General features: G+C 49.4%; 1 long non-coding RNA gene across 1 annotated transcript; it reads left to right on the top strand.

The window, feature by feature from the left end:
- Positions 1–4,333: 4,333 nt before the first annotated feature.
- Positions 4,334–23,018, top strand: LOC132536766 (uncharacterized). The gene is made up of 3 exons (XR_009548286.1): positions 4,334–4,460; positions 22,704–22,829; positions 22,935–23,018. It is a non-coding gene; the product is annotated as an uncharacterized LOC132536766 (long non-coding RNA).
- The last annotated feature ends 728 nt before the right edge of the window (positions 23,019–23,746 follow it).

The raw sequence follows: 23,746 nt of genomic DNA, 5'->3' as shown, positions 1-23,746 counted from the left end.
GATATGTGCAAAAAGAAAGGAAGAAAGCTGCTGTGTAATGACAGGAAATGGGTCAGTGAGTGGAGAGAGTCTGGGGAGTGCTTGCTTTTAGAGAGAGGAACAGGACTGGCTTCTTGGAGGAGGTGGCTTCTGAATCAGAGTAGCTGAAAGATGAGTGAAACAGAGACCCAGCAGGTGGGCTAGAGTAAGTGAGAGCAGAGGGAATTATGAGGGGAGAGATAGAGCAAGGGGCCTGAGACTGGGGCAGGTAACAGTGGAAAGCACTTTGAGAACCAAAGGGCAACCATGAAGTCTGTCAGGGCATAGCCAGGCTTGAGGCAGAGCTTGAAGAATGGGGAGCTGACCTCTGTTTAGATTGTGGGTGCAGGGAAGCAGCAGCAAATTTTATGTCTGCAGCCTGCAGTCCTCCTCCTCATCCCAGTTGAATAGAGATGAACTATAAGAGATGAACTATAACTATTTGTGCTGAGTACCTGAGGAAAGCCTGCACAGAGGGTTTCTGGGGTGCCAACTCCTTCATTCTTCCCATCAGTTGCACAAGGGATATACTATTCTTGATGCCCCTGTTCCAGAGGACACCGAGGCTCAGAGAGGGTAAACAGCATGCCGAGGGTCACACAGTCAGAAAGGAAGAGAGGAATTCAGACCCAGACCTGCCTGAGCTCCAAGTCCATGCACTAACCACTTATCTCTGATGATGCCAGTGTGCTCCCAGCAAGTCTGACTTCTTGTGATGGAGTCACAAGTGTGGAGTACCACAGTCAGCCTCATTTATCAGATGTGTAAACTGAAGCTCAGAGAGAGAGAGTGTGTCACTTGTGTGAGTTCACACGGATAGATGAACAAAGTCAGGGTTTGCATTCCCAGGTCCAACTGACTGTAGCGCCCCCTCCTCTCCAAATGACACAGCTACTGCCCAGCCAGGACTGCATTTTTAAATTAATTTTTTTAAAAAATATTTATTTATTCCCTTTTGTTGTCCTTGTTTTATTGTTGTAGTTATTACTGTTGTTACTGATGATGTCGTTGTTGGATAGGGCAGAGAGAAATGGAGAGAGGAGGGGAAGACAGAGAGGGGAGAGAAAGACAGACACCTGCAGACCTGCTTCATCGCCTGTGAAGTGACTCCCCTGCAGGTGGGGAGCCGGGGGCTTGAACCGGGATCCTTACGCTGGTCCTTGTGTTTTGCACCATGTGTGCTTAACCTTCTGCACTACCACCTGACTTCCTCAAACTCTATTTTATTTTATTTTATTTTATTTTATTTTATTTTATTTTATTTTATTTTATTTTATTTTATTTTATTTTATTTTATTTTATTTTATTTTATTTTATTTTGCCACCAGGGTTATTGCTGGAGTCTTGGTGCCTGCATAACAAATCCCATTGCTCCCAGCAACCTTTTTTTCCTTTTTTGTTATGGTGAAGACAGAGGTGAGAGTGATGCAGACAGGGTGAGAGAGAAAAGGGGAAAGACAGAGACACCTGCAGCTTGCTCCACCATTCATGAAGTCCCCCCCTCCACCAGGTGAGGATTGGGGTTTGAATCTGGGTCCTCATGCATGGTCACTTGTGCTCTGGTTATGCCACCATGCAACCCCCTCCCCTCCAGGCCTCCGGCCCTTCTGACCAGTAGGGCTAGGCCCATGTTTACCTGTGGGATCACTGTGAAGGTCAGAAGAGATGTATATCCAACACCCGTTTCAATGCCCAGCACTGAGTAGGTGCTTTAAAATGGTGATTATGTCAAGGCTGCTGCACATGAAATGAAGGAATAATGCAGCCAAGGGTGGAGCACTGGGTTGAGCACAAATGCTACTATGTGCAAGGATCCAGGTTCAAGCCCCTGGTCCCCATCTGCAGGGAGGAAGCTTCACAAGGGGTGAAGCAGTGTTGCAGAGCTGCAGATATCTTTCCGTCTCCCTTTATATCTCTCCCATCCATCTCTATTTCTCTGTTTCTGTCAAAGAATATATATATATATATATATATATATATATATATATATATATATATATAATTAATTTATTTTCCCTTTTGTTGCCCTTGTTGTTTTTCATTGTTGTTGTAGTTATTATTCTTATTGTTGTTAGATAGGACAAAGAGAGAAAGACAGAGAAGGGGAGAGAAAGACAGATACCTGCAGACCTGCTTCACTGCTTGTGAAGTGACTCCCCTGCTGGTGGGGAGCCAGGGGCTGGAACCAGGATCCTTTCGCCAGTCCTTGCGCTTTGCAACACATGCGCTTAACCCACTGCGCTACCACTCGACTCCCAAAGAAATATTTTTTAAAAAAACTCAAAGAATTTATTAAATCAAAGAAATCAATGAATGAGTAAATGTAAGTACCCTGCACATAGGATACGTATAAGATATATTAGAGAGATTATTATTATTATTAGACATAACACTGGGACAGCCAGAAGCCTTTCAAACCTGCTTTCCCCCAGATTTCCACCCACTTGTTTCTCCTTTCATGCAACAAATCAAACTTGTCTTGGTTAGGATTTGCAGGTAAGGAAGGATCACCACCCATGCCCCTAAAGCCTCCAGTTGAGAGACTCTGAGAGCAACAGATGAGGAGTCCAGAATCTGGGTTTGAACTTGAGCCTGCGGTGTCACTCCTGGCAGTGCTTTGCCCTGCCTGAGTCTGTTTCCTCTTCCTGGGCAGAGTGGGTACCAGCTGGTACAGGGTATGAGGCCGCCTTTCTGCTCCTTTGGGCTACTTGTCCTTCCCCACGTTCAGCCTCCGGAACTGCAGGCCCGCCCCATTCAGCTGTGACGACCAATCTGTTTACTGAACTGACTGACCCCTTCCGGGAACTCAGCCCAAACTTCCCAGAACTTGGGTATTAATGACCTAGAGCCACATGACAGAGCATGACACAGCACTTTTCAGCAAGGCAGGTCCCAGAGGGGCGCGTGGGGGGCCAGGGCCCAGCTCCCCAGCCTGGCTGGCTGGTGAGTCAGCCTGGCCTCCTGCAGCTTCTTGGTCTCGGGTCAGCCTGCTGCCTCCCAGCTCTAGCACAGCTGCCCCAACCAGGGCTACACTCGGACCCTGACCTTTGTCCCAGTGACCCAGCAGTGGGCTTGGGTGCACTCTGGGGTTACAGATGGGCAAAATGAGGCCCAGAGGACTGAGGACAATCACGGGGAGCATGTAATGAAGGCTGGATGCCCATAAATGCTGGGCAACTATCTCTTGATCTCAAAGCAGTCCAGATGGGGAAATCAAGGCTGGGAGCTGGAGTTTTCCCAAGGCCGAGCAGCAGACAGGGCAGCAGGTGGGGCAGAATTGAACGCCAGCAGCTGTAAGCACCCAGAAGATCTCCTTTCATTCCTCCAACTGCTTACAAAGGGGATGCCACGTGATCTGCTTCCCAGCTGGAGAAACTGAGGCAGGGAGGAGCTGAGACTCAGCCTGAAGTCACAGAGTCAGTCTGCTGCCAAGAGCCAGGCTCTGAGCTAACAGCCGCCACACAGCCCCACATACTGTGGAGTGGCAGCGACACCTCTGTGGCTGGCTGTTTCCTCCTCTAGGAAAAGTCCGAAGGTTCCTTCTGTGGATCCTTTCTCTCTCTCTCTCTCTCTCTCTCTCTCTCTCTCTCTCTCTGTGTGTGTGTGTGTGAGTGTGTAGAGCATATCACTGGCACCCAGACACAACAGAAAGTGTCCATGGAGGCAGCATCTTCTCAGTGCTGGGTCTCTGGGACTGGGGGAGGATCAGCCTCTGGGCCCTTGGCTGCTGCCTTCATCCTCTGCTGCCAAAGGGCAAGGTGAGGGTGGCAGTTTTTATGGGTCTGGGAACCAGACAGGCTCTGGGGCACAAAGGGGCAGCAGCCGAGGATGAGAGTGGAGCCTCGTGGTTCCCAGCCCTGGATCTTAGGGGGTGGGGTGGGCAGCGGTGGAGAGTGCTTTGATAATATTCTCCTTATTCCACAGCTTTTGCCTGAGCACCTACTGTGTACTGGACCTGGGGGGAGGTGGCAGCAGGCAAGCTGTCTGCAAACACGCTGGAGCAGGAGATGAGCAACGAGTAAACACAAAAGTCCATAAGAACCAAAGAGAAGAGCTAAAGCAGAAAATAGAAACAAAAGGAGAGGATGCTTGGGGACTGGGCATTCAGGGAAGGCTTCTCTGAGTTCTCTGAGGAGGTGACAGGGAGAAGCATCTGAAGGATGAAGGGATTTCCAGCAGGGGGAACAGCAAAAGCAGACCCTAGCCATGGGTTTAGGAGGCCCTGAGTCATGCAGGGAGGCCAGGGGACTGGAGGAGAGGGTGGGGGCAGGGGCACAGTGACAAGAGGTGATGCTGAAGGGGGGGAGGAGTCAGGTCTCATGCAGACCCACAGTGATTTGAGTGGGCCCACATGTGATGATCAACAAGTCCTCACTCTCACTCCCATTTCCACACATCCAACAGATGAGCTAAAGATGGTTCAGGTCAAGTTCACTCACAAGGTCAGTGGCAGGGTGGGAGTGATGGCCAGTTCAGGATATCTGCCCAGAGGAGAGGGAAGTAAGAGCAAGAGTAAAATAACAGACAGCTCAGAGTTCAGCAGAGTGGGGGCCCCAGGTTTACCCCTGCAACTCCAAGGCTGTGAGTTTCCCAGCAGGGGAGTTTCTAAGCTGAGGTTGGAACTGAGGTGCTTAAGAGTGCTCTCAGTAGAGGGGCCAGCAGGGTGAGTGACCCTAGTGTTGCCATTGTGTAGGGTGGTGGTGGGGGAATTGATGGGGCTATGCCAAGTGGCATAGTTTTAGTGCCTGTCTCCTGGAGTTATCGCAAAGGCTTATGAGTTAACACTTAGGACATGCATAACCTGGTGCACGGCAGGCCTCATTAAGGCTCTCTGTGTTTGTGTTTGAAATGGGGAGGCAGACGAAGCAGCCAGGTGACAGCAGAGAGTGAGTTTGATAATGAGAAGAGATACTGTGGGAAGACACCAGCTCTCTGTACCCAGCGGGCACATAGTAGGTGCTCTAGATGCACTTCTTTTTATTTTTCTCCCTCCAATGTGGACCTGAGGCATGGAAGTCTGTGTAGGAGGTGGCACACTACCTTAGCTGATCTAGAAGCTCCAGGTTGAGCTCAGGAGCCAGGCAAGGCAGACGCCACCCTTGCACCCTTCACATATACACACTCCCTAAACCCTCTCCCTAGGACCGTCTGCAGCCTGGGTGGCTGGGGCAAGTTAGGGCCTGCCTGGTGGGTCCCCAGTAATGACACTCATTACACAGGTGTCTGGCAGTGTGGGGGAAGGTGAGGGCCCCAGGGGCCGTGTTCACATGGCATCCTGCCAGCCCACCCCGGGCCCTTCCTTGTCCTTTATGTGTCTGGTGCCTGGGGCAGGCGGGTGTTAGGGGGCCGGGGGGGGGGGGAGAGCAGCTGGAATGGGGCCAGCTGGCACCTGGTGAAAGAAGGGAAAGTTGAGAAGTTGGGGTGCCAAGGGCTGATATAGAGGGCAGGAGTGGTGGTGGGTGGGGTGTGTGTGAACATATGTGTTTATGGGGGCACCCCTGAGGCCTGTCCGTGTGGAGGTTAAGGGAGGGTCTCTGTAAATGGCACACCGGCACCTCCTGGAGGGGGTTAAATGGCTCCCACATTCTTTCCACTGGCTCATTTTGTTTTATAGAACCGAACCGGCGACCTCGGGCATGCATGATCTCACCACTCCAAACACCTTTCTTATGTATACACACACACACACACACACACACACACACACACACACACACACACACACACACACACACACACTTATTAGCAGGAGTTTAAAAGGACAAGTGAGGAGCCAGAGAGATATCTCACTGAGTAGGGCGCCTGTCTTGTTTAAACAGCACTGAAGCTTCAGTTGCTATAACCCTCCTGTGTGGTGCTGGGGCTTCAGCCTGAGTGGTGCATATGGCAAGACAGGCGCCCTACTCAGTGAGATATCTCTCTGGCTCCTCACTTGTCCTTTTAAACTCCTGCTAATAAGTAGGTGCTAGGTAATGGCTCTGCAAAAGACTCGAATGCCTGAGTCTTTGAGATCCTAAACTCAATCCCCAGCACCGTCATAAGCCAGAACTGAGTAGTGTTCTGATCTCTATTCTTTCTGTGTATGTTTCTGTCTATCTCTCTTCTCCATAAAAATAAATAAAATGCTAAAAAAAAGTAAAAATGAAACAAAACAAAACAGAAAAACCCCAAGTGGATGCTAAGCTGTGCTGGGCCAGGGACTGCTAATGGCAGAGCCAGTGCTGGGTTAGTCTTAGTCTCTGCTGTTTAAAACTCCATATCCAGCCAGAGATGGTCACCCAACTGGAATGGGGTGGCCCAGCAATGGCTTATATAGAGGAAAGTAAGGCAGGATGAAGCCCCAGTGGGTCGTGAAAGGGAGAGCACTGAGGCCTGAAGGATGAGCCAATATGGTGGAGGAACAGCAAGTGCAAAGATCCTGAGGCAGCCCCAGTTCAGGATGTTGGTGGAGCATCAAGGAGGCCCTGTGCAGAGGTGTGAGTGAGGAGGGCAGATAGGAGGTAGGCTCAGACCTCAGGTATCAGGGCTCACTTGGCATATGGACCTCCTTCTGGTGTTGCACCAGGTGGGGGCTCCCTTGGGGTGAGTGGGTTTGAAGTGTGGGGGCTGGCCTGCCTCTGTGGGAACCATCCTGTTTCAGAGCTATAGACAGGAACGTGGGTTGCTCAGTTTGCGTTTGAACCTCTTCTCCAGGGTTCAACCCCCCTGAACCTGGAGCCTGTTATTAAGTCGGCTGTACCCTGGGGCATCAACCTTTGTACCCAGACAGGGCCTAGCCTGCCTGTCCTGAGGTCAGCCCTGGCCCCCCATTTGGGAGTGGACTGGTGAACCCCCATGCCTGCCCCAGCCCTTTCTGGGCCCCTTGGAAGAGCCAGATCTGTGTCTAAACTGGAAGGAGGCTGTGGCGTAATATGCAGCCCGTCCACAGACAGGGAAACGGGCCCAGAAGGGAAGGGGCTGTTCCAGGGCCTTGTGGTGGGGCCAGTGGCAGCACCCAGGAAATCTGTCATCACTCCTACCTCTTTCCACTTCCTGTCCTGGCCACTGGGCTCCACCCAGGGTGGCTCTGGCTAGGGGTGCAGTTGTGTTTAGACAGCATCAGAAGGAAGAGCTGAGTGGGTTTGGAAGATCTCTCTTAACTGGACCTGCAGGGAGAATTGTCTAACAGTTGAGGTAGTGAGTTCCTCATTGCTGGAGGCATACAAGAAAACCAGATAATGACTCTTTAGCCATTCATAGTTTTTGGTTGGCTTTTTTCAGATATAAAGAGACAGGAGGAGAGAGGGAAAGATAAGAGCATCAGAGCTTTCCCAAGGGCTATGTGGGCCTGGCTCAAACCTGAGTCTGGTGCATAGCAAAGCAGGCACCTTCCCAGGTCAGCTATCTTGCAGGTCTATAGAGGGCATTTGATGAATGAGAGACCACTTCCCTTCAAACTTTGGCCCAGTATTCTCTGTTCATGCTTCAGTTTCCTAATTGTGAAGAAAAAATATGTATTTTAATTCTAGGGCTTTATGCCTGCAAGCTTCTACTACTACTACTGGTGTACTTTTATCTATTTTAATTTATTAATAAATTAAATTTTCCTTCTTTCTTTTTAGTTGATAGGACAGAGAGAAACTGTGAGGGATAGAGAGGAATAGAGAAAGAGAGACACCTGCAGCACTGCTTCACCACTCATGAAGCTTCCCCTATGCAGGCGATGACAGGAGTCTTAAACCTGGGACCCTGAGTGTAGAAATATGTGCACTCTACTGGATGCAACACTTGGTCCCTCTTGCTATTTATGTACTTGTTATTACTATTTTAATTTTTTTATTGCCACCAGGGTTATTTCTGGAGCTCAGTGCTGGCACTATGAATACACTGCTACTGGTGACCATTTCCCCCCTTTTATTTCTATTTTATTACATAGGACAGAGAGAAATTGAGAGAAGTGGAGGAGATAGAGAGATAGGGAGAGATAAAGAGAGAGATAGAGACACTTGTGAAGCATCCTTCCCTGCATGTGGGGGGAGGGGGCTTGAGCCTAGATCCTTTGGCATGGTAAACTATGCACTCAACCAGGTGTACCATCACTTGGATGGCTATCTATCTATCTATCTATCTATCTATCTATCTATCTATCTATCTATCTATCTATCTATTCACTTTAGACAGAAAAGAAGAGAGACACCACAGCACTGCTCTGTTGTTCATGAAGCTTCACTTGGTGCTGCTTGGCACTCCCATTTGGTGCCAGGGTTCCACCCTAGGTTCTCTCCTAGGTATGTCCTACCAGCTAAACCATCTCCTGGCCTCCCCCAAAACACTTTTTTAATGATCAGCGTGATTGTAGTAAAGGAGAACCTTGATGATTGAACTCCTCTGCTTCCTGATGTCCAGTCCTTGCTGAGGCCCAGATACCGCTCAGCCCAGATCCCTCAGGCTTCTTACTCCTTCTCTTTGCACAGCCACCGCCAGGACCTCCTTACCACTGCTTCCAGTAGCCATTTTTTCCTATGAAAATATTCTTTATTTGACAGGACAGAGAGAAGTTGAGGAAGGGTAGGTAGAGTGTGAGAGAGACAGACACCTGCAGAACCACCTCACCACTTATGAAGCCTCCCTCCTGAAGGTGGAGGGAATAGGGGATTGAAGCTGAATCTTAAAGCATTGTAACATGTGCACTCTGCTTGGTGTGTCACTAACCAGCCCCCAGGATCTTTCATTTTTCTTAACAGTCTTCTTGAGCTCATATACACAAGCAGTGACTCCCACTCCACTGTGCACATTGACGAGATTTGACATACTGTGAGCAGAAGTACAATGGTAAACATCACATCCCTTCCAAAGGTGTCCCCATGCCCTTGTACCATTCATCCCTCTTGACCTCACCTCCACAATCCCATTGCCATTACTGGGTTTTCCATTGTGCAGATGAGCCTGCTTTCTCTAGAATGCTCTACATGCGGATATCCGTCTTCTCTGGGCTCCTTTCCTCTGGCTTTGTAACTCTGGCTTTGCTCAGTTCTGTGTTGTCAGCACCCAGTGCAGGGCTGGGCACCCAGGAAGTGCCTTGTTAATGTTGACTGACTGATTGACTGACTGACTGACTGACTGACTGGAAGGAGGCTGAGGACGTGCCCAAGAGAGGGTAGAGCAGGCACAGCTGCACTGCATTGAAGAACCCAGAGGGTGATTGAAAAAGCAGCCCTGGAATGACTTGGTGAGCCAGTGGCTCCATCAGATAAGCACATCCGCTCATCCCAGTGCCTCCAAGTGTGGCTTGTACAAGGGATGGGCCTGGGCCCACGTGCTCAGTGGCCCCTTTATCTGCTGCGGGCATCCGGCTGGCTCCATGTTCTAGAACAGCACAGCCCACACCTCCCAGCAGGCAGCAGGGTCACTGCTTGGACTCCGGGCAGGTGGGCGTGGGGAAGGGGAAGTGGTTACCTGGCCCTCCCCAAACCAGTTGAACTCCTTTGCAGAGGTTTCTGGAGGCGCTTGAGGAGCTGAGTAAGGGAGAGCAGGAGGCTGAGCTAAAAAGAGGAGGAGGCTGAGGAGGAGGGAGGAATCATTTAATTAGCAAATATTATAGGGAATTTCCAGTTCATGCCCCATCAGGCTGGGCAGGAACGTTGTAGGATTACTCAGGCAGTTTCCAGGACCAGCTGGGGCTGTGAAGGCTTGGTGAGCACAGAGTCCCCAGGCCTCACCACCCTCTCTGGTGAGGAAGGAAGGGGTAGGTTGGACAGAATGACACCCCAAGACAAAGCCTGCAGATAAAGTTGAGTATAAGCATGTGCACTGTGCTCTGGTCCTGCAAGGTGATATGTTTACATGTCCTAGACTAGGAACCGAGGCTAGGAGCTGAGGCTGAGGTCACCCAAGAATTGTGGGTGGGGGATGAGAAGAACATAAAAACCAGGGATCAAGGGCCAGGCAGTGACACACCTAGTTGAACACTCACATTACCATGCAAGGAGACCTGAGTTCAGACTCCTGTCCCCAACCTGCAGGGGGAAGCTTCATAAACCATGAAGCAGGGCTGCAGGTATCTCTCTTTCTCTCTCCCTCTCTGACTCCCCTACCCTCTCAGCTGCTCTCTGTCCTGTCACATAAAAAAGAAAGGAAGAGTGGGTGGGGGGCGTGAGAGGGAAAAATGATGACTGGGAGCAGTGGATTCATCATGCAGGCACCGAGCTCCAGCAATAACCCTGGTGGCAATAATAAACAAAACAAAACAACAGGGGCTGGACCAGAAAGGGAGCTAACCAGGTAGGGCATGTGCTTGCCTTGTGTCTGCTTGCTGCTCAGATTTGAGTCGCAGCACCATGCATAAGGTATCAAAGCACTAGGGGACCTTCTGGTGCTTTGGTCTCTTGTCTCTCTCTCTCTCTCTGTGTCTCTTTGACTCATTATCTTAATGAAAAAAAAAATGAACCAGGAGGGTAGATCATGTGTATACCAGGCCCCAGTTCCACAAATTGGATAATACAATCAGGGATCATTATGGAGTGACTCTTCTAACAAACTTTTTTTTTTTTTTAAATAAAAACATACTGATCTCCCTGTATGCCAGGCACCATATTCAGCTCCAGGGGTAACAAGCAGAGAGTGCTGGACTTATAATGTGTGTGATCTCATATCTCTAGGTAAAAAAGAAAAAAAAGAAGAAGAGGATAGAAGAAAGAAAGAAGGAAGGAAGGAAGGGAGGGAGGAAAGGAAGGAAGGAAGGAAGGAAGGAAGGAAGGAAGGAAGGAAGGAAGGAAGGGAAAATATTGAGTGTAGAGGCTGTTTTATGAAATGTTCTTTTTCTGGTTTATGGAAACAAGAAGTTTGTCCCAGACTAGTATTTCCCAGGTATGGGAATGAGTGGTATGGATCACTGGGTGATTCAAAAGAATGACAAGGGAAATGGTTCCCATGAAGCAGCAAGCTTGGGGAGTACTGAGCTGAGAAGTGTTTGTATGTGCTGCAGGCCTGCTTGCTCCTAGCCAGCATCTGGAAGTGGGATGCTCCATGAGTCGCCCCCTGAGTTAGCTAAGAGAATGTGCTCTTGCTTCCTATTCTCTGTCCACTGTGGGCCTGACTTGATGAAACTTGTTTGGATGTCATTCCCTCTAGGGAGTTTGGTCTGAACCCTGAGGTGGACCGGAGCCTTCCTGAGAAGACACCTACCTGGAACAATTTCTGACCTCTTCCTATTTTGTACCTCTAGTTATAACTCTCTGTTCCTATCACCAGATTTTGCACTTCCTTAGGGAGTGACCAGCTGTGATTCAGTTCCTGGTTCTGGCATAGGGGGCAGAATGAATAGATGGAAAAATTAATGGGTGAAAGGATGAGTGATGGTTTGATAGATGGGTGGACAGTCTAGTGGGTCATTTAATGACTAGATGCATGGGTAAGTGGGTGAGGGAACTGTTTGTGGGTGAATGAAATGGAAGAAAAGGGAGGTAAATGAAAGGAAAAAAAATCAATCAGTGAATGAACTGATAAGCCATTGGATGGGTAGTTGAATAAAGAAATTAGTGTTGGGCCCAAGCAAAGGCACACCTAGTTAAGTGCTCATATTACAGTTGCCAAAGACCCAGGTTCAAGCCCTTGGCCCCCACCTGCAGGAAGAAAGCTTCACAAGTGGTGAATCAAGGATACAGGTGTCTCTCTATCTCTCTCCCTCTCTATTTCCCCCTCCCCTCTCAATTTCTCTCTCTCTCTCTCTCTATACAATAATAAATAAATAAAATAAAATAAAACAAAGCAAACAAACAAAAAGAGAAATTAGAAAATAAATGGATAGATAGATGATGGGTGGTTGAGTAAGTGAATAATGTGGATAAATTATGAGATGGAAGTGTGGCTAATTCATAGTTGAATACTGTGAGTTTTGCTAAGTGAGTGGTTAGAGATGATTGAATAAGTAAATACATTAGCAACTGAAATAATGAATTAATCTATGGCTAGATAAAAATATAAAAGAAAAAATAAGTAGATGATGGTTCCATGAGTGAATGAATCACAGATGTACGTTTTTTGTACGTGTGTGTGTGTGTGTGTGTGTGTGTGTGTAGAGGGTTGAGTAGATGGATAGATCAATGAATGGATAGGAGGATGAATGAATGGGTGGGTGGATGAATGGGAGAGTGGATGGATAGTTTGGATGGGAGAAAGGATGGATGGATGACTGAAAGAATAGATGGGTGGGTAGATGGGAGAATGAGTGAGTGGATTCATGGGAGAATGGATAGATGGATGCATGGATGGGAGAATGAGTGGGTGGGTCAATGGGAAAATGGGAGGATGGATGGATGGATGGATGGATGGATGGATGGGAGGGTTATTGGAACAATGGGTGAGTGGATAGGTGAGTAGATGGCTGTGAATAAATTCATGCAATGAAATAAGGCCTCAACTATGACAGGGAGGGCAGGGGAATCCCTGCATTCATCTCTAATGCAAGAATTAGTCAAGTTCAGGGGCTTGCAAGTTTAATGAAATCACTAAGCCATTTTGCAGAGATCCTAGCAGGCATCAAGAGACCCTGGGAGAGTAGTCCCAATGCACTACAATGAACTGTCTTCTATTTCTCAAGATCTGGCCTTGAAGAAGAACCCAGACTTAGAGGGATGAAGGCAGCTGAGCCAGGGGCAGCAGGAGTATCACTGGAGGGGACACTTGTGTTTTCATTTGCTCACTTCAAAGTTTATTTCAATGTCATTTCAAAGCAATGCTGTGACTTTTTCCTCTGCCTAGGACAAGACTCCCATGAGTGGACAAAACTGTGGTAAATGTTAGAAGTTTGAGGTCAGAAAGACTTCATTTCTTTCTTCCTTCCTTTCTTTCTTTCTTTCTTTCTTTCTTTCTTTCTTTCTTTCTTTCTTTCTTTTTTAAAGACTTATTTTTATTACAGATGAGACAGTGTGTGTCTTTCACATGAGACAGAGAGACAAACCAGATCACCACTCTAGTACATGTGGCACTGACAATCAAATGAGGAGCTTCCGAAAGTTCTACCAGTTATTTCTCCAGTTGCTAAGCAGATTTTATTTCTAATCACATCTCTACTACTTAGTGATGAGGTGAATTTAGAAATATTATTTCACCTCTCTGGGACATCCCTTCATATATAAAAGAAGAACAACAATAATCATTCCTTAGATAACTGAGTTATATACATGAAAATAAGTGTATAAAGTACATAACATAGTGCTCAAAAATACTGGTGAATGAAGGGTCTTCAATGCACCACCCCACTCCTTAAAACACTCACAGCTGGGAAGGAAAGATAGACAAGTAGAGGAAATATTTAGCTCTTAGTGACTGGGGTTGCAGTGAGGAATCCTGAGATTGCATTTAAGGTCCACTGGCCCTGTATTTACATCATTATCTCTAGCTAGAAGGAGCTAATGATGAGACTGGGGGGTTCCATGACACATTTCCCAGTTTGCTTTGCTGCATTTTTCTTTAAAAAATATATATAGTGTTTTAAAAATTTTATTTATTTTTCTTCATTGGAGAGAGTAATGACTTACATTCGACAGTAAAATACAGCAGTTTGTACATGTGTAAAATTTCTCAGTGTTCCACATAATGATCTCCCCCCAACCCCCACTAGGTCCTCTGCCATCATGTTCCAGGACCTGAACCCTCCCTGCTCCCCCCACTCCAGAGTCATTTACTTTTGTGCAATACACCATCTCCTGTCTGTGTTCTGCTTTGTGTTTTCCCTACTGTTCTTATTTCTCAACTTCAGTCTATGGGATCATCCCAAATTTGTCCTTCTTCCATATACTTCTTATGCTTTGCTAACCAGTGGGCCTCTTTCTCATGAGATTCAGAAAGGGGAGGCTGTCTTCCAGTGAACATAATCATGGACTGGGCCTCCATGCTGTGATGTACTGGGCCTGGCTACTAGCTAGAGGTGGTGTTGGCCTCCTAGTCTCCCAGATCACCATCATAGTGGTGTATCCTCAAAACTGAAGGTTGTGGTGGTGGTCTGCTGATTTTCTCTCCTTCTGACCAGCTAAGGTGGCAGCTTCCCTGATGGGCCAGCCCCACTGTATTCTGGATTCCTGTTCCCTCTAGCCTTCCTGGTTACTTTGTGAACTCCAGTTCCCTGTATTCAGTCCTTTCTGTGTAAAACACCTGGAGGGGCATTTTGCTTTATTTACAGTCTTTGGTTCTACTGGTTCCTGCAGCTGTGGGCTGACTCACACATGGGGGTGTTTCTGTAGGACCTGGGGGGTAAATAAGCCTGACTTTGGGGGTGGGGTGTTGGGGAAGGTTCACAAAGTCCAAGACACCTAAATCATGACATATATGGATCAGTCAGAGGAGCTAGGGATTCATGGGGGGATGGGGGGTGAACACTCTAGGGAGAGAAGACATCCCCAAAGCTCAGCGATGAGAGACAAGGCAGGAGGAGTTCTAGCTGGAAGGAAAGGGCATGTAGGAAACATGGCAGTGGTCACAGGACAAAGCAAGAGTTTCATGACAGCACAAGATATTTGGACTTCTTTTAAATGGTGATAGGGAGCCACATTTGATGATAGCTGTAGGGAGCAGTCGATGTCACCCAGCTGCTATGGGAAACTGGATTTGGGGACAAAGGAGTGCCACTGAAGGGCCCAGTGAGGAAGCAAGTGTTGTCACCTAGGGGTCTGGAGGTGAGAGGAGTTGGAGGCTGGAGGACACTGAGGACAAGGCTCCCTCACTTTGGTGGCTGATTGGGTTGAGAGTACTGAGGAAAGAGGTAGGGACATTGCTTAGGCTCCTCACTTTGGTCCTTGGGTTGATTGATACAGAGACTTTCAGGAGAAGGGAAACAGAGGCAGCAGGGGAGTGGTTTCATGAGCAACTGTGGGGTATACTTTGGTTGGAGGTATACTATTGATTTGGAGGGGACCTAGAGGCCATCTAGGAGAAGGCATCTGGGCAGCATGCAGGCATGTGGTCAGAAGAATGGGACATAATGACCGAGATAATGAATGGTTGTGGATAGAGACCAGTGACTTTGGAGAAAATGCAGTTCCCAGGGAGTGGGTGAGATATTCACTGCACAAACACTCAAGGAAGCAGAGACAAAACCTATCTGTTTGTTGCTGAGTACCCAGCACCTGGCCTAGGCTGTTTGTTATTATTTTTCCCCTAGTGGAACTGGGGCCTTGTGCATACGTGACTTCACTGCTCTGGGCCACTTGAAAAATCCAGATAGAGAAACAGAGAGAGGGAGGGACACCACAGCACAAGAGGCTCCTCTATTTCCATAGCATCTGCCATGTGGTGCTGGGGCTCGAGCCTAGGTCATACACATGGCAATGCAGGTGCCCCATCTGCTGAGTTGTCCCTCTGGACCCCTGGTGTTTCTTACTTAGCCATGAAGGAAGTACTGGGGCAGAACCTTGGGGGCAGATAAGGTTCTAGGAAGAAGAGTCATGGTGAGGTCCTCATGGTCACATATCTGGAGCCTGAGCTTTTGTCCAGCTCCTCTACACACTGGCTCTAGGGTTCTGGGCCAGCCACTTCCCCTCCCTTAGCCTCCGTTTTCTTATCAGAGAGTTGGTCACAGAGGGAAACATTTCAAAATGATGCTATAGTGTGGGATTGTGTGTGTGTGTATGTGTGTGTGTGTGTGTGTGTGTGTGTGTGTGTGTGTGTATGTGTGAAGGGGGGGGAGGCTGCTGAGACCAGAGCTCTGGAGAATGACCTGTAGCACAGAAAGTGTCACCTCCTTCCCGGCACACTGGGACACCCGGGACATGAGGGAGATATTAGGCTCGGGTAGACACGTCCACAGCTGTGGTCCATGTGGAAGGAGACCTTAGTCCCGCCCAGTCTGTCTTCTGGCCAGCTGGAATGGTCTGGAGAGCCAGGGGCCAGATGACAGCAGTCTTCTCCATGGTCCTCCCAGCTGCTGGTGCTGGGACCTGGCCTGTGTCCCAACACTGACTGCTCCTCCTCCTCTGCTCTATTGGGATGGGCCAACAATGGAGGCCCATGGGGCTGAACCTGGGGGGACCGCAGTGTAAGCTGTCTTTAGCCCACACAGGATTCTTAATAAAGGAAGCTGACTTGCAGAAGTTCATTTCTATTACATAAAAGTATGCCTTTCTGGCCTCCCTTGGAATTCCCTCCTTCATTCCCAAAAGGCCACACTCAATTTGAAATGGAACATGTGCCCTAGTCCCCACCACTCTCCCTTGTTTCTCCAAGAGGGATGTCAAGCCATGGTAACTGTCATCTTCACTATCTGCTGGTTTCCTTCACTGGCACTTCCATCTTGGCTATGGTTGTGGTGAGCTTCCAAACCCAAACGGGGCTTCTTTGTTTTCCATCATCACCAAGATCTGGACCTAACTGAGTCTTTGACTTTGCCCCCTTCACTCTTAGTCTCAGCCCCACATGAGGCCCTCAGGGGCCACCCTACACCTTTCCCCATGTCCCACAAGGGGCCAGTAGATGAGCCCAGGAGACAGATGGGCCTGTGGGAGGCAGTGGCACATCTGCTGGGAGAAATATGTCAGCTGGGCCTGCTCACTTTCCTGGCTCATCCTGCAGGCCTGTGGGCTGGGTCTGGGGATGTGGTGCTCAACTAGGGCTCAGGCCACAGGATTGATATTCTATCTGCCAAGGCATTGGCTGGGAGGAGGAAGGGAGCAGGTAGAGGTAAAACTACCTTAATAGGAAGTGTTCAGAGGAATAGAGGTGGCTTGAATTCTGGTTCGTAGCTGCTGTGAGACCCTGGGTAAGCCACGGCCCCTCTCTGAAGCCTTCCCTCAGGATGCAGCTGGGAATGACCCAAGCAGATGGTGGTATGGTGGATGTGGGGCTTGAATCCCAGAGGGAGGGCAGCCTGAGTGGCAAGAGTAAGAGGTGACTTTGGGGCCCATTTGGGAGTGAGGTGGCTCTGCCCTGCATGAGCCACTTCTCTGTCTGGCCCCTGGAGTCATGGTCATAAACTCCATCCAAATGATTCTGTGGGGAATAAACATATTCCTGGAGCAAATGTTTACCTAGCATGTCCTGTGTGTTGCTCTGAGGACACGAGACAGAGGGTGCTCACTGGGGTGCTGGATGTTGGGGTCTGGGAAGGTTCAAGGCAAGTCAGAGAGAAGGTGACTTAAAGAGGTATTTGAGCATAATGGAGCAGGTGACATCTGAGAGGCCACAAACATGGGGACAGGTGGGGGGGGGGATGGGAAGTCTTCCAGTCTGTGCCCTGAAGGCCCTGAAGACGGGCACAGCTGATCTGCTTGAGGAGGGACTTGGTGAGGGTGAGGGAGGGGCAGAACTCAGGCTGCTGAGAGGACTTTGGCTTTTTCTCTTCACAAGCCATGGAGCAGAGGCAGACCGTGCTTGGGCCTGGGTTCTCACAGGATCCCTCTGGCTTCCAGTGCAGACTCTACTCTAAAGGCTGGGACTGAAGCAGGAAAAGCAGAAGGGACTTGCTTTTATAAGACTTGCCTCTCCTCTAGTGATTGTGCCCCTCCTTTGCTCTAAAGCTGCCCTGCCCCCACAAAGTCCTTAGCATGGCCCCATTACCTGACCCCAGCACTACCATTTCCTACCCCTGTGCCCTGCTCTCGCCACCCTCCCTAGCTCTCCCCCACTGTGGGAGCAGCAGTTCCTCTGTGCCCCACTTTGTGACTCAGCTCATATATGGCCTGGTCCCACTTGAGCTACAAGTTAGGAAAACAAAATGGAGAAAAAGAGGACTTTTCCAAGAAGGGCCATGTATCCTTCTCTAATACACCCCAGGGCCTCTGCCTGCAGTAGGGTTGGCTGCAGGGGTGGGGAGTGAGAACGGGACTGCAGTCTGCTGTACACACACCTGCTGTGTGACCTTGAGAACATCACAAACCTTCTCTGGGCCTTGGTTTGTTAATTTTAAAAACTTTAATTTTAACGAGAGAAAGAGGTACAGAGGGGTTGGGCAGCAGCACACATGTTATAATGGGCAAGGACCCAGGTTCGAGCCCCCGGTCCCCACCTCTGATGAAAAGCTTTGCAAGTGGTGAAGCAGTGCTGCAGGTGTCTCTCTCTCACCCTCTCTATCTCCCCTACCACCTCGATTTCTGGCAGTCTCTATTCAATAAATACAGATTAAAAAAAAAACCTTAAAAAAAGAAAGAGAGAGAGAGAGCAGAACACTGCTCAGCTCAGGCTTATGGTGGTTCAGGGGATTGAACTTGAGACTTTGGAGCCTCAGGTATGAAAGTATTTTTGTATAATCATTGTACTATCTTTCCAGTTTTATTATTTAATTAAAAAAAAACTGTGTGAAGGGGGAGGATAGTAGTGAATCTCCTTGAACTGGTTCAGACCATGGTGTCTATGAAGTTGAGAGCTATGGGTAACAGTAGGAGGGGTGGCATCCTGCAGAAAGTGCTACTGCACATCTTGTCCCACCCAGTCATCCCAGATCTCCACAGCATGAACCTAAGATGACGTCTGAGGGGCGAGGTACGCCTTGGTAGCCAGCCCCTGGTTCCTCCAACTTGGTCATATCTGAGTCACCAAAGCACCTACTGTATGTCCAGCCTCAACTCTGTACCTGAGGAGGGACAGAGGTCAGATGGACTGGGTTCAAGCCCCAGCTCTGCCACTTAGTGATTATACTTTCCAGGTAAGTTGCTTCACCCCTTTGGGCCTCAATTTCCTCTTCTGTGAACTGGGGAGAACGATAGCATTTACCTCCTAGCTGATTAGTGAAGCTGGTGAGATGACAGGTGGATCATATACCTGGTGGCTGGAAGGAGCCTCTTATTATGGCGCTGTTTACTGCCGCTATTACTGCTGCTTTCCAGCCCAATGACCCCAGGTACCCTCCTCCCCCATCTATGAGATGGGCTAGTAACACATAGCCTTTGAGGGACTTTCATGAGGTCCAAGTCACATATGTGTAAAGAAGACCCTGGAACAGTGACTTTTTAGCCTTTTCAAATGGAGGGTCAACTTGTTCAATGCCGCCAGTTGTCACTGAGGATCTGTGAATCCTCTTACTAACCTTCTTGTCAAAGAAATGCTCATTTGGTATAGCTGAAATGAACACAGTCAGTGAGTGGAGGAAGAAGAACATCCCCAGTGGGGCATGGAGGGAGCTGGACCCTCTAGAGAGAGACAGAGGAAGGGCTGATAGCATAATGGCTATGCCAAATGATGTCCACGCCTGAGACTCTGAAGTTGCAGGTTCAGTCCCCAGCACCACCATAAGCCAGAGTTAAGCAGTGCTCTGGTCTTGCTCTCCCTCAGCATCTTCCTCACACATTATGGCATGTTCATTTCTATTAAAAATATAAGTTTCAGGACTGGAGAGATAGCAGTGGTTATACAAAAACACTTTTATGCTTGAGGCTCTGAGGTCCTGAGTTCAATCCTCCGGACCAATATAAGTCAGAACTGAGCAGTGCTCTAGTAAACACACACACACACACACACACACACACACACACACACACACACACACACACAAAATGTTCAGCTCATACTGATCATGTGATTAGAGCACCAGGGTGAGTCCCTCCCAGCCTCACACACACCTTTAGCCTCCTTTGCTCTGCCTGTCTAGCTCCCATTATATTCATGTCACCTTCTCTGTGCTGAGTCCTGTTTGCAGTCTCCCACCCCTGCTGGCCTCTCCCTCCCTCCCTCCAGAGAGGTGTCTAGGGCTGTGGGCTGAGGGAGGGAAGGAAGTGGGGGTGGGGTGGGGAGGAGGGCTGGGCCAGGCTGGGCTGACGCAGCTGTGATGTCAGAGACTGGCCACAAGTGGTGGTCAGTCCAACACTCAGGGTGTGCTCCCTGCTGGCCTGGTCTGCTGCCTCCAAGGTGCAGGGTGTGGGGTGGGGAGCACACCCCCCTTAACCCCTTCCCAGTCTCCCTTTCCCAGACAGCCATGCCCCAGGCCTGGCCTTGCCCACAAGATTCCCAGATTTCACAACTGGGGCTGGCGCTGAATCATGTACAGTAAGTCTGGGGAGAGGAGCTCCTGGCTGCCCAGCATCCCAGGACTGGATAGCTGCCAAGCCTCCCCACCCCCCACCCAGTTGAATGGCTGCCAGGGAGCCAGGGATCAGCCCTCCTCTGGCTGATCAGCTGGGGGCCCCAGGCAGGACACACACCCTCTCTGGGCCACACCAGGAATGCAGGCAGTAGGAGTATCTTGGAAGGGACCTGGAGGCTCTTTCCTGGGATTGGCGTCACCTGGGGGCAGTCCCTTCACTTCATCAAGCAATAACTTCCTTATCTGGAAAGTGAGAATCATCTCAGGGCTCACCTCCTGGTTTGGCCTAGAATATTCCATAAGATGATCCTGGCTGGTGTGGTGCTTGGTACACGGAGTACCCCATAAATACCACTGCTGCCGGGAACAGGCTCTCAGGCCCTGGAAGGTTATTCAGTCCTCTGCATGGTCCCTCCCTAGGGACGTCCACCCCAGCCCTCATAACATGAATTAGTCTTATCTTTGGAAACAAACAAACAAACAAAAAAGTATTTGTCACATCAGCAAACATTTATTAAGCACCACCGTGCTCTCAATACTCTCCTGGGTCCTAAAGATACAACAGTGACCCAAACAGAAAGAAAGAGAAAGGAAGAAAGAGAAAGACCCCTGTTTCCAGGAGTCTCAATCCTGGCTGAGAGAATGTGAAATATGCGATCTTGTCAGTGAGTGCTTAGGGCGCTGAGGGAAAGAAAGCAGAGGGCCTGGCTGGGAGGGTCCCTGGAGGAGGTGACATTTATATGAGCAGCGTCCTGAGCAGAGAGACATCTGGGTGCATGTAGGCTGCAACCCATTTAGAGGGAAGATGGGTTTGGGGCATGTTTGGGGACAGTGCGGGTGGAGGGGGCCCTGAGGGTGGGTGGGGTAGAGGTGAACTTGCCAGGGTAGGTGCAGGTATGGGGGCAGACCTGCACCTGACCTATGCCCTTGTGGGGACCCCAGGCCTCAGAGCTGCCTACCCATGGCCTTCCTGGCTGAGGCTGCACATGGTACCACTTTCCTCCTGGAGGACATAGGGTCAGGGTGAGGTAAACAAGCTGAGGGTAGACTTGAGCCCAGGGCCTTATCATTTGCCCCTCTGGTCCTCAGGGTTCCTGCCTGTGAAATGGCCTCATAGAGGGAACAGAAAAAGGAAGAGTGGGCTCTGGTCTCACTACTTGTCCCTGCCTTCCTGTTCCTACTCTTAGTTCTGGGCTGGACCAGGAAGAGGGGCCATCCTGGGGCTGTGGGGCACAGCAGTCCCAAGGGTTAGTGTGTGTGTGTGTGTGTGTGTGTGTGTGTGTTGGGGGGGCCATGAGATGGGGTTAGGGATGTCAATGCTGGGTATCAAGGCCCAGGAGGCATGCGAGGGAGAAGAGGGGAGTAGTGGGATTCTAGGGGGCATTGAAGAGTTGGAGTCTGGGGGTATAGGCAACTTGAGGCATAATCAGTATTCCCAAGAGTATTTTAAGAATCATATATTGACTTCTAGAAGCATATTTACCATCCCTGACAGGCTGCAGAAGCTGTGGAGGCTGGCAGTATGGGTAGTTGTGTTCTGGCTTGTCACCTTCGCCCTGGAAGTCTAGAAGCTGGCTTTTAAACAGTGCACCACACAGTGTAGGGACATTGGGAAGAAGTGACCTTAGTCACCATACCCTTCCTCTGATGGAGCCAGGTGTCAATTGCTCCCGTTGTGCAGATGAAGAAACTGAGGCCCTGGGAGCCAAAGACCCTGCCTGGGAGTTGCAGATGTAGGAGGACTTGAACCCTGGCTTGTGTACCTAGTGACTACTTGCTATCTCCAGTCTGCCTAGTGCTGGGGATTTTGGGGCCTGGATGATGGTCAAAGTCAGATGTTCCCATAGAGGTGGGTCTCTACACACCTCTAAGGGCACAGGCCTGGGGTGATCCAGAACCAGGTGCGACCCCTCTCCTGCCTCCCTGAGGCTGGGAGCAATTACCTGCCTCGGTTAATAGTGCCCACTTCCCGCCACCTTTCATCAAGGCTCCTGGAATTGCCAGGCAGTAATTAACCCTCACAACACCCCTCTGAAGTCGGCACAGGAGGCAGACGTGTTATTAACCCCCCCTTTTTTTTTACAGGTGGGTAAACTGAGGCAGAAGCCTGGGAGCCTGCTGTACCCCCATGACTCAGCAGTTAAATCAGCTTCTACTTTCTTCGCAAAGGAAGAAAGAGCCCCTCACAGGGTGGGCTGTGGGGAAAGACACAGCTTGCTCTGGCTTCTCGGCTCCCTGCAGTCTAGGTGCAAGAGCCTTAGATGCTCAGGTGGAAAGAACAGGGATCTGGCTGTACTGTGTGACCCTGGGCAAATCAGAGCCTTCTCTGAACCTCAGTTTCCCACTCAGTAGTAGGAAGGGATCATATTATAGTCAACTTGAGAGTTTGTTCTGGGCACAAAACACAGAGCTTACTGCTTTGATGCACCTCCATTTCCTTTCCTTGTCCCTGTCACAGTGGACCCCTTACTGTTCCTTGAAAACTCAAGCTTCTTCCTACCTCAAGGCCTTTGCATGTGCAGGCACCATTGGCCTAGAGTGTCCTTCCTTCAGCTCTCCCCCCAGAAGGCTCCTTATTAAACATGTCACCCCCCCAGCAAGGAATGTCCACTCCTTCTACCCCCTTGTTGGCAGCACCTCACTCTGGTCTCTTTTTTCTTTCTCTCTCTTTTTTAATTAAAAAAGATATTTTTTTGAATAGGACAAAGAGAAATTGAGAGAGGAAGAGGAGATAGAAAGAGAGATACCTGCAGACCCACTTCACCACTTGTGAAGCTTCACTTCTGCAGGTGGGGACCAGGGGCTTGAACACAGGTCTTTGCACATGGTAAGTATGTTCTTGACTGAGTGTGCAACTGCTCAGCCCTCAATTTCTTCTCTTAAAATGCTGGAGAAGGTAATTTCTTAATCATCTACTTTGTTTCCTTGCCAGTCTCACCAGGGCTGGGATGCTTGTCACTTTCATCCATGGTGTGTCCCCATGGCTCAGCACAGTCTCAGGAATTTGGTACTTCAGAAACCACGGCTTTCTCTGTCTTTCTCCTAGCCTACTGCCAGGTCAGTGCCTAACTGGCTATGTGTACCTGGGAGCTGTTTTCCAGCAGAGGAAACACTGGAACCAGCCCCCCTGGGGACTCAGGTAGTTTGAAATTCTCAGGACCCCAGTGACATAGCTCCCCAGAGGGGCAAAAAGACAGGTGAGATGAAGCCAGCACCCCTTCCCTGGTGTAGACACCTTCTTTCTTTCTTTTCTTTTTTTAAATTTGCTTTATTATTGGACAGAGACAGAAACTGAGAGGGGAGGGGGAAATAGGGATAGACAAAGATGCCTGCAGCCCTGCTTCATCACTTGTGAAGCTTTCCCTCTGCAGGTGGGGACCAGGGGCTTGAACCTGGGTCCTTGTGCACTGTAATGTGTGCACTTAACCAGGTGTGCCACTGTCTAGCTCCGACACCTTCTTTCTTGTTGCCCCCCTTCCTCCATAGCCTCTGGTTGATGGGCTCACACTGGGAAGATCCTCACCACCAGATGCCTCCTCCCTTGGCATGTCTGTCAGCACCCTTGGGGGAAAGAATTTGGAAAGGAGAGGAAGAAAGAAAAAGAAAGAAAAAAGAAAGCTGGGTGAGAGGGGATGGTTCCCACACCTGTGTAAATAATTTGTCATCTTAAAACTTGTCAAATATGCTCACCTTTAATGCTGGGTTCTTGGGCTTGTTTTCCTTGGCAAGGCCCCCACGGGAGTG

Source organism: Erinaceus europaeus, chromosome 1 (assembly GCF_950295315.1).
Source record: "Erinaceus europaeus chromosome 1, mEriEur2.1, whole genome shotgun sequence".
NCBI lineage: Eukaryota > Metazoa > Chordata > Mammalia > Eulipotyphla > Erinaceidae > Erinaceus > Erinaceus europaeus.
Note: the sequence above shows the minus strand (reverse complement) of the source record. Positions and strands in the feature narration are given on the sequence as shown.